We start from the raw sequence: 15,157 nt of genomic DNA, 5'->3' as shown, positions 1-15,157 counted from the left end.
AATCCAGAGTCCCCCGGGAGTCAAGGTGAGGAATCTTAGTGAGGGCATTACCCCAACGCTGAACAATGTGGGCCCCAAGAAGCCTGAATCCTGATGTCATCCCTGAAAGGGCACAGGTAGGAGTAGTGTCGTGTGCAATTCCCAGACTTTCCCTCTCTGGCACCACAGGAGTTAGGACCTTAGTCTGAGGAGAGTTCCCTTACATAAACAAAAAAAGGAGACCCAAACCCTGCCAGGAGTCAAGCTTTGAACTTGTGAAACCCCTGACCTCAGAACTCTGAGGAAACCCCACAGAACCCTGCCCTGCCCTTCCTGGCATCCCTGGGATACCTGCTGATTGTTGACATGACATGCCCATTTCGTTCTATGATGTCACAAGGGGATTTGGGACATGGTCCAAGAGGTATAGCCTAGGGCCATCAGTGGGATTATTTCCAGGTTTTCCAGAAACCTACTGAATACCCTGAAGTCAAAGGGACCAACACACCCCAAGACCATATGATTCATCTCATCCTTTTCACCTCAGAAGACCAAGGACATGAAAAAAAAAAAAAAAGAAGAAGACCAAGGACAGGCATGGAGGGATGAGGAGAATCTTACTTCCTCCTAGGGGTCTCGTGGAGATGCTTGACCTACTATAAGAAAGTACAGTAGTATAAGGGGTGGGCCTAAGGGAAAGGGAGTTAGAATTTCAAGTCACAAATGAGGTCAAAACAAGGACTGAGGGATCATCTACCAATAAAAAGAAGTGATAAAGAATCCAGCCCTGTTCTTATAGCCCTTGAAGAACCAGGGCAGAGCGATCAAGCTGAAGTTCCACCAACATTTATTTATTTCAGGTGTGTAGGAGGTGAAACCCTTAGTATGAAGGTGCAGATACCATTCCAAGAAAGGGGTGGGGACACCAGGCCCTATGGGGAACCAAATGAAGTACTCTTAATGAGTGTTGAGGACTCCAGAGGCCAGGACACAACTTCCCACTGAGCACTCAGTACTGGGTGATAACTACTGAATGGGGTGATAAGCTGAGGACCCCTTCACTTCTCAGAAATCCCACGGAGATTTGTGATGCCAACTATCGAACAGCAGAGGGAAAGGGTCCGATGACTGGCCACCAGTTGGGTGGTGGTCTTGAATGTGAAATAACAGATGCCTCTTTGTAGGAGAATACCAGCCCCTTCTGTCAGCCCAGCACACCTGAGGCAGGGGTAGCAGGATGCAGCCTAGAGATCACTCTAATTTCCTTTAAGATGTTTCGCAAAAGACAGGCTCATTAGGAGAATAGGAACCCTGGGGATTTTCAAAACAGTGCCTTCAAGAAAACCACAAATGTAGACTTCCTTATAACCAAGGTGGTATTTCCCTGCTGCAGCTGCACACTCAACATTCGTCATTCTGTGGGTGCTTGTCACCTGCCCTCCTACTCACACTTATAATCACTATCCCCTAGCACAGTCATCATGCCTCGGGGTCAGAATCATATGCTCTGCATCCAGGAGAAACCCCACCAGGCCCAAGATGAGCCCCAGAGTCACAAGGGAGTTGAGCCCGCTGCAGTAATGGAACAGCTTCCCTCTACCTCTTCTTTTTTAGAAGATAATTCACAGAGCTCATCAGCTACTGGGTCAAATAGCACTTCCCAGGGGTCCTCGGAGCCCCATCTACTACCAGCACTTTTTCAAGTACTTCTGACGTATCTGATGAAGAAGATACCAGTCAAGATGAGGAAGATTCACGTTCCTCCCATGTCTCATTTTCTACCAAGAACACCTACCGTGATTCTCTGAACAGCATGACAAGTTTATTGGAGTGGTTCCTCCCATGTAAGTAAAAAATGAAGCAGCCCATTATGAAGGAAGACATGCTGAAGATCATCCACCCAAGATACCATGACCCATTTGCCGAGATTCTCAAGAGAGCTTCTGAACACATCGAGGCTGTCTTTGCAGCTGACTTGAAGGAAGTTGACTCAACCATCCACTCCTATCACCTTGTCAGCAAACTGAACCTGCACAACAATGGCAGGGTGTGGGATTGTAGGGGCTTACCTAAGACCGGTTTCTTGATGACAGTTCTGGGTGTGATCTTCCTGAAGGGCAACTGTGCCACTGAGGAAGACATCTGGAGCTTCCTGAATATGATGCGAGTATATGCTGGGAGAAAACACTTCATCTACTGAGAGCCCAGGAAGATCATCACCAAAGACTTAGTGATGATGAAGTACCTGGAGTACTGCCAGGTTGCCAGTAGCGATCCTCCATCTTATGAGTTCCTGTGGGGCACAAGAGCCTATGCTGAAACCAGCAAAATGAAAGTCTTAGAATTTTTGGCAAAAGTCAATGATACGGTTCCCAGTGCCTTCTCATCACAATATGAAGAAGCTTTGCGAGATGAGGAGGAGAGAGCTCAAGCCACAGCCAGGCCTGGTACGACTGTCACTTCCAGGCACATTCCATGGCCACGTCCAGTAGCTTCCCCCACCCCCTACTGAAGACCAAGATTTTTAAAAAATCATCCAGATAAGAACATTTGACATCAAAATAGGGACTTTTGTTGAAATGGGAAGCAATCTCACAGTAAAACTGCTGGGAGAATGGAATGAAGAAATAAAATGAAAAAAATTTCAAAACATGATCAACCTTGATTTTTCTCCATCTTTTCTGTCTTCTGCTTTGTAAAATTAAATAATTTATACCTCAATAGGCTTATTAAAAAATGCAGGAGGTATTAAACCTTAACAAGTTAGACCTCTTACTGTCTTCATTTATTTTTTGAGCATCTGCTCTTTGAAAGGCTCTATGCTAGTTCTGGTGAGGCTAAGATCAAGACCTAGCCTATGCCCATACAACTTTAGAAACGGGAGCTGCAATCACATAAGGAAGATGTTAAAATAGCCTTTATGAATGACAGGAAAGTAAAAAGACTACCCAGAAAGAAAACTCTACCTGGGGTAACATCCTGATTTGTTAGGCTTTCCACAACAAAACCCCACAGAATGGGTGGCTGAAACAACTGAAATACTCAGATCTAGAGGCTGCAAGTCCAAGATGAGGGCTGGTTTACCCTGAGGCCTCTCCCCTTGGTGGCCATGTGGCTGCCCTCTTCACTTGGCATTCCTTTTGAGTGCATATATCCCTGGTGCCTCCTTTTGTGTCCCAATATCTTCTTGTGTCACACTGGGTTATGGCCCACCCTAATGACTTCATTTTAACTCAACCATCTCTTTAAAGACCTTATCTCTAACTACAGTTGCATTCTGAAGTACTCTGAGTTATGCCTTCAATATGCATTTTTGGAGGGGACACAATTTGTCCCCTAACATACAGAAATCTAAGGTGTCTCTGCTCTAATCTCAATGCAGGAGATACCAGTGCACAGACTGCTATTCTACACACATCGTCTCCAGGGAGTTTCTGAGATGCAAGGGTGAACTCCCTTCAGGTGTGCAGGGAAGGAGGAAATTCTTCCCTTTACCCCTTTTGAGTTCTTGTGGTTAGACTACTAATAAAGTTGACACAAGACAGGGTAACAGGAGAAAAAGAGACAAATGGCAATTCATGTGCACAGAAGTGTCACAGAAATGGGACCTAAGAAGCGGGCAAAGCAGGCAGCTTCTTTATTTTGTCGACAACAAAACAATTTGTGAGGAATCGACAGGACAAATAAACTTAGGTTTTAGGTACTCAACTAACAAGGGATCTAAACAGAATCTGTATGCGGGGTAGTAAATTAAAGACTTAACAAGGTTTATGTATACAGGCTTCTCTGCTTGAAGTGCCTATTTCTGGTTCCAAGGGTTTCCTTCTGCCTCCAGATGCAGGCAGTACATCCTTCATATGAGATTTCCTGCTCTCAGGGAGACAGAAATCGCAGGGTGGCGGAATGTCCCTCCTCTGTTGGCTGTTTGTTAAGTAACTTGAATTCAAAATAATCAATATGCCATTGTGGTATATTTGGGGGCAGAGTGCCCTAAGCCTTAACAGTTCCCTCCTCTGAAACTTGCCTGCAAGTCTCACATGGGAAAAGCTGATCTGGTCACTGTGGAGAGAGAGAATGGATTAGTGGAGTTCTCCATTTCATAGCAGCAGTTGCATATTTCTGAGAACAGCTCAGTTCATTTCAAGAATGGTATCTCATTTCAATAGGTGACTTCAGACTCTACTACAAAGCCACAGTCATCAAGACAGTATGGTACTGGCACAAAGACAGAAATATAGATCAATGGAACAGAATAGAAAGCCCAGAGATAAATCCACGAACCTATGGACACCTTATCTTTGACAAAGGAGGCAAGGATATACAATGGAAAAAAGACAACCTCTTTAACAAGTGGTGCTGGGAAAACAGGTCAACCACTTGCAAAAGAATGAAACTAGAACACTTTCTAACACCATACACAAAAATAAACTCAAAATGGATTAAAGATCTAAATGTAAGACCAGAAACTATAAAACTCCTAGAGGAGAACATAGGCAAAACACTCTCCGACATAAATCACAGCTGCATCCTCCATGACCCACCTCCCAGAATATTGGAAATAAAAGCAAAAATAAACAAATGGGACCTAATGAAACTTAAAAGCTTTTACACTACAAAGGAAACTATAAGTAAGGTGAAAAGACAGCCCTCAGATTGGGAGAAAATAATAGCAAATGAAGAAACAGACAAAGGATTAATCTCAAAAATATACAAGCAACTCCTGCAGCTCAATTCCAGAAAAATAAATGATCCAATCAAAAAATGGGCCAAAGAACAAAACAGACATTTCTCCAAAGAAGACATACAGATGGCTAACAAACACATGAAAAGATGCTCAACATCACTCATTATCAGAGAAATGCAAATCAAACCACAATGAGGTACCATTACACGCCAGTCAGGATGGCTGCTATCCAAAAGTCTACAAGCAATAAATGCTGGAGAGGGTGTGGAGAAAGGGGAACCCTCTTACACTGTTTGGTGGGAATGCAAACTAGTACAGCCGCTATGGAAAAACAGTGTGGCAAGATTTCTTAAAAAACTGGAAATAGACTGCCATATGAACCGCAGCAATCCACTTCTGGCATACACAACTGAGGAAACGCAGATCTGAAAGAGACATGTGCACACCCCAATGTTCATCGCAGCACTGTTTATAATAGCCAGGACATGGAAGCAACTAGATGCCCATCAGCAGACGAATGGATAAGGAAGCTGTGGTACATATACACCATGGAATATTACTCAGCCATTAAAAAGAATTCATTTGAATCAGTTCTAATGAGATGGATGAAACTGGAGCCCATTATACAGAGTGAAGTAAGCCAGAAAGATAAGAACATTACAGCATACTAACACATATATATGGAATTTAGAAAGATGGTAACGATAACCCTATATGCAAAACAGAAAAAGAGACACAGAAATACAGAACAGACTTTTGAACTCTGTGGGAGAAGGTGAGGGTGGGATGTTTCAAGAGAACAGCATGTATACTATCTATGGTGAAACAGATCACCAGCCCAGGTGGGATGCATGAGACAAGTGCTCGGGCCTGGTGCACTGGGAAGACCCAGAGGAATCGGGTGGAGAGGGAGGTGGGAGGGGTGATCGGGATGGGGAATACGTGTAAATCTATGGCTGATTCATGTCGATGTATGACAAAACCCACTGAAATGTTGTGAAGTAATTAGCCTCCAACTAATAAAAAAATAAATAAATTAAAAAAAAATATATGAAAAAAAATAAAAAATAAAAAAAAAATAAAAGATTTAGACATAAAATAAAAAAAAAAAAAGAATGGTATCTCATTTCAATAGGTGGTGATGCAGATGGGTTCCCAAACTAGGTCTATGGTGCAAGTAGTATCAAGTAGTTATTAATAAGAGGCATTTCTATGGAAAGCAAGGAAAAGCAGACGTTAATGATTGGAGCTGGTTATAAACCACTTTGTGAACCCAGGCGGTAGTCAGTCAAGAAGTTTTCTAGCTGTCAGGATCAAAGCATCTGTTGCAGTTTGAAATGTCTCTATCACATTTAGCAACATCTCTGGGTGTTCAGGGAAACTTTCTGAGTGGCTCATCAAGCAACAGGCATGAAGACTGCTTAAACATGAGCTGTTGTGACAATTTCTCTGATCTTTGCATCAAGTCATCTAGCTTCACGTTGCAAGACATAAGGAGAAGGGCAATGTTAGTTCTCAGGGATTCAAGTCAAAAGAATGGGAGAGTGAGTGGATCAAGATGGCAGAGGAGTATCGCTTGGAGCTCACTGTCTCCCCACAGATACAGCAAAAGGATGGGAGAAATTGGGAATTTTAGTAAGAAAGTTGCAGCTAGATACTGGTGGACACTAGAAAAATTCAGGATCCAATCCAGTTTGGAGGTAAATAATAAAACGTCCAGGAAACGTAATACCACTAGAACCTAATACCCACACATATGTAGAACAATTTCTATTGAACCATTTTTTCTCTCAAACATCTCCGTCATTTCTACCAAAGTTAGGAAAACTAAGACCTCATCTGTTTGCAAAGTAAGTCTAAATTCAATAACTTGGCCTGATTATTCACGTAAGTACAGTAAGAATGACGATTTGCCATATAGGTGCTTTTAAATCTTCTTTGCTAGAACGGTTCATATGGAGTCTCTAGAAGGAGATTTTAATAGCCTCTTGAGGCTAGGAAGCCACAGCAAAACATGTTGTCAAACCTAGAGATCTGGATGAATTCCTTTCTTCCCGAAGTCCCTAAAACATCCCAAAGTTCCTGTGCCTGCCAGAAGTGATCTTCCTTACTCACCTGGTAAGGCTGATGGGAATTCTGTCAGCAAGGTCCCAGGCTATTTTTCCAACGGGTTTGTATGTCTCCCGATCGTTAACCTTAGTTTCCTCAAGTTATCTGGTCATATCCAAGTCTACCTGTGTCTGTCAAATATGACATTCCAGTCAAAGTCTCGGTAGTGTAATCAATGTTTCCAATTGTGTCCTGCTATAAGAACAGATTCTCACTGAACTTTTGAAAAATAACTATTTTCCTAAGAAAATAAGAACACTGACAGTTTCTAATTTCTGGAGTCATATGGGAGGGAGAAAAAAATTAATGTTCCAATTCTAATGACAAAGATACGATTTATCAAACTGCTGTGTTCAAAATTTTCCTTATATCTAGAAAATGAAAGATTTTTAAAAGACAGTAATCACTCAAAACAATGAGGAAAATTATCATCATATTTGTAATTCATTAAGCCCCATGTTCCTAATTCTTATATTGCTACAGTCCAGTTTTTGTATTGTTTCTGTCAATCCTACCTGAAGTTTGTGGGTCATAGGAACAATGATAATTTCAAGAAGCATGCAAGGTTTTGGATAAAGCTTATATAATTTGCCCAGGGAAATGTGTGCCTGGATCACACTTGATAAACCAAGCAGAGAACACATTTTCTCACACTTTCTTTGCCACTGTAAGGGAATCGGCCTTGCAGTAAGGGAAGGCTTCAACTCATCCAGAAAATATAGGAATGACAAGATAATTATGATGACTCATCAGTTCTGTTCAGTCTCTCGGTCGTGTCTGACTCTTTGCAACCCCATTGACTGTAGCACGCCAGGCTTCCCTGTCCATCACCAATTCCCAGAGCTTGCTCAAGCTCATATCCTTTGAGTAGGTAATGGGGTCCAACCATTTCATCCTCTGTCATCCCCTTCTCTTCCTGCCTTCAATCTTTCCCAGCAACGGGATCTTATCCAATGAGTCAGTTCTTCACATCAGGTCGCCACAGTATTGGAGTTTCAGCTTCAGCATCATTCCTTCCAATGAATGTTCAGGACTGATATCCTTTAGAACTGACTGGTTAGATCTCCTTGCAGTCCAAGGGACTCTCACGCATCTTCCCCAGGAGGAACAAGATGGCAAGAGGTGTTGGTGGACATGGAATATATCTCTCTCCACAGACACATCAGGAATACACCTTCAGACACAGAAGTGCATGCAGAATACCAGCTGAGAGTGGACAGGAGTACATGACCAGCACTATAGAATATATAGACCCACGCAAAACTCAAGATCAAGCCCTGACCCTTTAGAGTGGGTCCACTGGCCCCAGGATCCTAGAATACCAGAGAACTACCAGAGGGATATCAAATAGTGAGAACTCACACAAAGGAAACCAGTGTAATACAAGAACCAGCATGACCAAACCACATAGTACCCTCTGCACGATGCCTCATTCAAACAGCAAAGAAAACAAAAATACAAACCCCATCATCAGCAGACAGGACGACCACCTTACTCAGCCTTGTCCATCAGAGGAAAAAACAAACAAAAACTCAGCACAAATCTCACCCAATAAGAAGCTTACACAAACCACTGGACCAACCTTAGAGGGCAGAAACAAAAAGGAGGAAAGAATTCAACCTTGAAGCCTGGGAAGAGGAGACCTCAAACACGATAATTAAAATAATAATAATAATAATAATGAAAAAGGCAGAGAAGTACTACAAAAATGAAGGTAGAAACCAGAAACACAGAAATCCAAATAAATGAAGAGGAAATAGGCAAACTACCTGATCAAGAATTCATTGCTAAAGGGAATGCAGTGATACAGATACTTTGGAAAATGTCTGGCAATTTCTTTTAAGTTAAATATAGTCTTATCATATGATCTAGCAAATGAACGTTAAGGTATTCGCTCAATATAGCCAAAAACTTAAGCCCATCCAAAAACATTCACACAAAGTTTAATAGCAGCATAAGTCATAGCTTCCAAGAACCGAAATTACCAAAGATGACCTTCAGTAGATGAGTGGGTAAACAAACTATGGTAAGCTACACAGAATACTATTCAGTCCTAGAAGAAAACATTTCAAACCATAAAAAGATATAGAGAAAATCCAATGTATAAGGATTAGCAGAAGGAGCCAGTATCAAAAGCCTACATAGTGTATGATTCCATCAATGTTACATTCTGGAAATGCAAATCTGTAGAAAGAGTAAAACATTCAGTAGTTGTCTGGGGTTCCAAGTGAGGGTTTGAGGGATGAACAGATGGAGCATGGGAGATACATAGGGCATTCAAACTCCTCTGTAGGACACAGTGTTGGCTGAGTTGATAAGATCAGGCATTTGTCAAACACTAAAGAAGAAGAGAGTTCCAGAAAAACATCTATTTCTGCTTTATTGTCTATGCCAAAGCCTTCGACTGTGTGGATCACAATAAACTGTGGAAAATTCTGAACGAGATGGGAATACCAGACCACCTGAACTGCCGCTTGAGAAACCTGTATGCAGGTCAGGAAGCAAGACTTAGAACTGGACATGGAACAACAGACTGGTTCCAGATAGGAAAAGGAGTATGTCAAGGCTGTATATTGTCACCCTGCTTATTAACTTATATGCAGAGTAGATCATGAGAAACGCTGGGTTGGAAGAAGCACAAGCTGGAATCCAGATTGCCAGGAGAAATATCAATAACCTCAGATATGCAGATGATACCACCCTTATGGCAGAAAGTGAAGAGGAACAAAAAAGCCTCTTGATGAAAGTGAAAGAGGAGAGTGAAAAAGTTGGCTTAAAGCTTAACATTCAGAAAACTAAGATCATGGCATCTGGTCATGATATTAGGATCTGGGATCTGGGATCTGGTCACTTCCCATCAACTCATGGGAAATAGATGGGGAGACAGTGGAAACAGTGTCAGACTTTATTTTTGGGGGCTCCAAAATCACTGCAGATGGTGACTGCAGCCATGAAATTAAAAGAGGCTTACTCATTGTAAGGAAAGTTATGACCAACCTAGATAGCATATTAAAAAGCAGAGTCATTACTTTGCCACCAAAGGTCCATCTGGTCAAGGCGATGGTTTTTCCAGTGGTCATGTATGGATGTGAGAATTGGACTGTGAAGAAAGCTGAGCGCCGAAAAATTGATGCCTTTGAACTGTGGTGTTGGAGAAGACTCTTGAGAGTCCCTTGGACAGCAAGGAGATCCAACCAGTCCATCCTGAAGGAGATAAGTCCTGGGTGTTCATTGAAAAGACTGATGATGAAGCTGAAACTCCAATACTTTGGCCAGCTCGTGCGAAGAGGTGACTCGTTGGAAAAGACCCTGATGCTGGGAGGGATTGTGGGCAGGAGGATAAGGGATGACAGAGGATGAGATGGCTGGATAGCATCACCGACTTTATGGGCATGTGTTTGAGTAAACTCCAGGAGTTTGTGATGGACAGGGAGGCGTGGTGTGCTGCGAATCATGGGGTCGCAGAGTCGGACACGACTGAGCGACTGAACTGAACTGAAAGAACTCTAAAACACAAAAAGGAAAATCCATTGTAAACAATGGACAATAGTTAATAATAACAAGTTGACATTTGTTGATCAGTTGTAAAAAATGAACTGGTATCCATTGAACCAATACAAGATGCTCATAATAGAAGATACCAAGTGGAGGAAGAGAGTGGCTGTATGGGAACTCTCTATACTCTCTGCTGAATTTTCTCTAATCCTGAATCTGTTCTTTTAAAAGAGAAATACAGAGGGGCAGCAAACACATAAACACATGAAAAGAAGAGCTACATCGCTCATCATGAGAAAATTTACAATGAGGTGTCACCTCATACAGGTCAGAATGGCCATCATCAAAAATTGTACAAGCAATAAATGCTGGGGAGCGTTTAGAGAAAAGGTGGGAATGGAAATTGATATAGCCACCCTGGAGAACACTAGGGAGATTCCTTTAAAAGCTAGGATTCAAACTACCATATGAGCCAGCAATAGAAATACTGGGCATATACACTGAGAAAAGAATAATTGAAAAGACGCCTGTATCCAGTGTTCATTGCAGCACTACTTACAATAGACAGGACATGGAAGCAAAGTAGACTTCAGCTGACAGATGACTGGATAAAGAAGTTGTGGTAGCCACATACAATGGAATATTAGCCATAAAAAGGAACGCATGTAAGTCACTTGCAGTGAGGTGGATGCACCTAGAGCCTGTTATACACAGCAAAGTAAGTTACAAACAGAAAAATAATGTACATTAACACATATACATGGAAAGTAGAAAATGGTTCTTAAGAACCAATTGAAAGGCAGGAATAGTGACACAGATGTAGAGAATGGACATGTGGACACAACAAGGGAAGGAGTGGGTAGGACGAATTGAGAGAGTGGCACTGACAAATATAGAGTACCATGTGTACAAAAGATAGCTGGCGGGAAATTGCTATATAATACAGGGAGCTCAGCCTGGTGCTGTGTGACAGCCCAGAGGGGTGAGATGAGGGGGTGGGAGGAAGTCTCATCAGCCAGGAGGAATATGTATACTTAGAGCTGATTCATCCTGGTGTATAGCAGAAACAACACAACATTATAAAGCAACTATCTGTCGATTAAAACAACTTTTTAAAAGTCGACTAATGTAAAAACTAGAAAAAAATACGGATAAGAACACATAGCCAGTACAGAGTTATAGGCACCAATGCAAAATGAATAAAAGTCAACAATAATGAAAAGCAAAATATCAAGGTAAGAATTTGATCCTCGAATTAAAATTCTTAGGAAACAGGCACAGAAGATATTGACACATGTAACAAACTTCAGAAACCTGGCATAAAAAAGATCAACACAGCAAAATCAAGAGACTGGTCTAGAACAACCTACAATACTCAGACCATGTAATAGAAAACACATCATAAAAAAAAAGCAGCAATATAAATAATGGAGCTACAAAGAAACCTTAGAAAAATGTATGCAGTCTACACTAAGGCAACAAGAAGAATTTCCTGAGCGCCTCAGGAAAAAGAAGTCTCAAACAGAATAGTATGCTATGTGTATTCATGAGGACATATTGTAAGACTGTCGATTTTCCTTAAATCCTTTACAGATTTAGTTCCACATTCAGAGTAGCTGAGACCATAATCAAACGTAGGCGGCTGTTTCCTGTACCCAGAAGAAACCATGGAAAACTTATACAAGGAATAAAGACAAATAAAAAAAGCAAGAACACAAAACTAAATAATCCCTGAGGGACAATAAGACTCCACTGAACTGATCCCTATGAGTGCCCAGGTCGGGGAGTACTTTGAGGCTGACACAGGTGTGCAGGCCACAAAGGAAACAGACAACAGGATCAGCTGGAAAAGGCTTTGAACTGGACCAGTTTATTCTTCCACCGGGCCGTGGGACCATGAATCTCTACTGCTTCACTGAAGGAACCTGAGGCAGCATCCCAGAGCCCCATGCCAGGATCATGGGGCACCAACGTTTGGGGTGGACATGGCAGTATGGCCCAGAGGTCATGAAATAACCAGCACAAACTTTGTTAGTGGTTGACAACTGGCACTTTTAAATGATCACCTTAAGAGACTATCACACATGGACTAAAAGAAAAAATCTTGTATCACAGTAAGTGTACGAAAGGACAGAAATTCATCTCAGAACTTTTGAGCAATGCCCCTGCAGTCGACGAAGAGCCCACAGTGAGAACTGCCAGGCTAACGATCCCCTTCACTTTCTGTGCTGGGATTGTGTGGGCCATGGTTGGGGACAGGGGTGGATTTATACCAGAAAGGGAAGGATTTCCAGGCTCCGCCTGCAGTCAACAGTAAGATCCTGAGTTAGATGTGAGGAGTTCCACGCCACAGAAGGCATTCTCCCACCCTTCCCTCTTGCTTATCTTACCTCCAACAGCCATTTCCAGGAAACCTTAGGCAGAAGCGTCCAGATGAGATGCCGGTGCACTTCTCACCAGGCCTCTGGCGATTTGACATCTTCCAGGTGAGGCCCTGTCCTCAGGTCAGCAGGCGGGACATAACGCAGCATTACGGTCAGGGCTAGACAGGGATAGAGGACAGAGAGCATCACTCAGCACACAAGAAGGGACCCCAGAGTGCCCTCACTGTCCGTCTCAGCAGCTCCAGGAAGGCTGTCAGGCTCGGGCTCCCAAATTCTTCCTGCTTGGTTTACTGAGAGAAGTGCGAGGCAAGGAGTGAGGCCAGTTGACTGAGCTCAGCAGGGAAGTCGCAGGACCCCCTTATGAGTCCAAGAAAGGACCACATCCCCAGCTTGCAGGAAATTCCCCCGGAAGCCCGCCCACCCAGGCCCCGCCCCTGCTGTCCTCCTGGAGCCCAGATGCGCATGATAGGAAGTGACGGCCCGCGAACCAGGCTGGGGCTTGATGCCATCTTTGAGAGCTGCTGTAGTTTCGACCAGAGGGAGGAGTCCGAGGTCTCATCAGGTGTCCAAGTCGGAGGTGACATGAGTTACAAGTGCACTGCATAGTTACAAAGATATGCCCTGGCAGTCCCAATACCCTTTCCATCCAAAAAGAGGGGACTTCATGACTCCGCGGCAACCCTGCCCCTGCTCTCCACCTGGAAGCTCGGGTCTGGCTCTTAGGTGCAATGTACTTCCACTTCGTATGCGGGTTCTTAGGACATAACCTGGGTCCAGGGGTGGTGGATCTGTGTGCAGGGTTGGTGGACCCTGGCTCTGTTCAGTAGAAGGAAGTCTGGGATTCTGTGGAGTGAAGGAGGGACCTGTGGGGGGACTGAGGGTCTCCACACCCCAGATTGGCGGCCACGCCCTACCTCTTACCCAGCGTGACTTGGCCTATGAGCAACTGCTCAGCACCTCAGCAGTTCTAAAGGCTGAGGGGATCCCTGACTGCGATCGCCGTCACGGGACACTCAGGGAAGCGGAGACCTCGTTCTGAAGAACTGGCAGCCCGTCATCAGAGGGAGGATGTCAGGGCTCAGGAGGAGGCAGGGTAATGACCATCTTCCGTATCACATGGCCAACTCAGGACCCTCCCCTGTGGTCAGCACTTCCTCCCAGTCAAACACGGCGACGGGGGCGGGGTCTGTCAGGGGATATTGGAGCTTGCTTGTGAAGGGGCAGTCTCGAGACAGCAGAAGGGCGGGTGCCGGCACTCTTCAATGGGGGCCTGAGCACTCCCTCCTCTCCTCCTCTGGGGTGACAGGGAAGGTGGCAGTATCAACTTCAGAGCGAGAAAGGGAACAGGGTGGGTGGGTTTGTAGGTAGGGGTGGATATGAGGAGTCTTGCCCCAGTTTTTACCATGACTCTGAATGTGAACTGAGAGGAACTGCCCCCGTGCCAGCCCCAACAGGCCTCCCTCTATCGTCCAGGCAGGGCTGTCTGGCTGCGCCCCAGCAATCACTCTCACTTCCTACTCAGCGGTCTCAACGCACAGGCTCAACAGGAGAACACGAGACTTGTCGGTCCACGAGGACTGGCCTCAAGGACCCCTCAGAGGCGGCTTTGTGTAAAGCCAGGGAGGACTCTCCTCACTGAAGTTGCTCACAACATCTGCTTGCCCCTCCTTTAGGTGCCCTCCTTGCCTGCCACCCTGCCTGCACACGCCTGTGATCCATAACCTGTGTCACCATGCCTCGGAGGCACAAGAACAAGTACCATGCTCGTGTGAAATGCCACAGGTCCAGGGAGACGCTCACTTCCCAGGAGGCCCAGGCTAGTGCTGCAGCCCCCGAAGAGACGTCCCCTCCTCCCCCTTGTCTTTCCCTCAGGGTTTTTCCTCCAGCTCCCCTGCTTCTGGTGATCACCAGGAGCTTCAGGGAGCCATGGCCCCTAGCTCTCCTGATGCAGGGCCTTTCTGCACAGGATCTGATGAAGGTGCCCAGGGCCCAGAGGAGGAAAGTGTAGGTGCCTCCCAGGCAGCCCCGGCCACTCAGAGTACTCGCAAAGATCCTCTGACTCCAAAGGCCAGCATGCTGGTGGGGTTCCTGCTGGACAAGTACCCCAAGCAGCAGCCCCTTACACAGAACACCCTGCTGAAGGTCGTCAGCAGGTTGTACAGGCAGCACTTCCCCAAGATCCTCAGGAGAGCCTCTGAGCGTGTGGAGCTGGTGTTTGGCCTGGAGCTGATGGATGTCGACTGTAGCAGGAAGATCTATGCCCTCATCAGCAAGCTCAACCTCAGGGGCGATGAAGGTCCAAGTGATGAAGGAGGGCTGCCCAAGTCCAGTCTCCTCATGGTGCTCCTGGGCATTATCTTCGTGAAGGGTAACCACGCAACTGGGGAGGAGATCTGGGAATTACTCAGTGTGTTGGAGGTCTATGCTGGGTGGAGGCACTGGATCTTTGGGGAGACCAGAAGGCTCATCACCAAAGATCTGGTGCAGAGGAAGTACCTGATGTACC

The 15,157-nt window shown here is 44.7% G+C and overlaps 1 pseudogene; it reads left to right on the top strand.

The window, feature by feature from the left end:
* The first annotated feature begins 1,460 nt into the window (after nucleotides 1-1,460).
* On the top strand, nucleotides 1,461-12,968 carry LOC122435604 (annotated as a pseudogene).
* Nucleotides 12,969-15,157: the final 2,189 nt, after the last annotated feature.

Source organism: Cervus canadensis, chromosome X, assembly GCF_019320065.1.
Source record: "Cervus canadensis isolate Bull #8, Minnesota chromosome X, ASM1932006v1, whole genome shotgun sequence".
Classification (NCBI taxonomy): Eukaryota; Metazoa; Chordata; class Mammalia; order Artiodactyla; family Cervidae; genus Cervus; species Cervus canadensis.
Note: the sequence above shows the minus strand (reverse complement) of the source record. Positions and strands in the feature narration are given on the sequence as shown.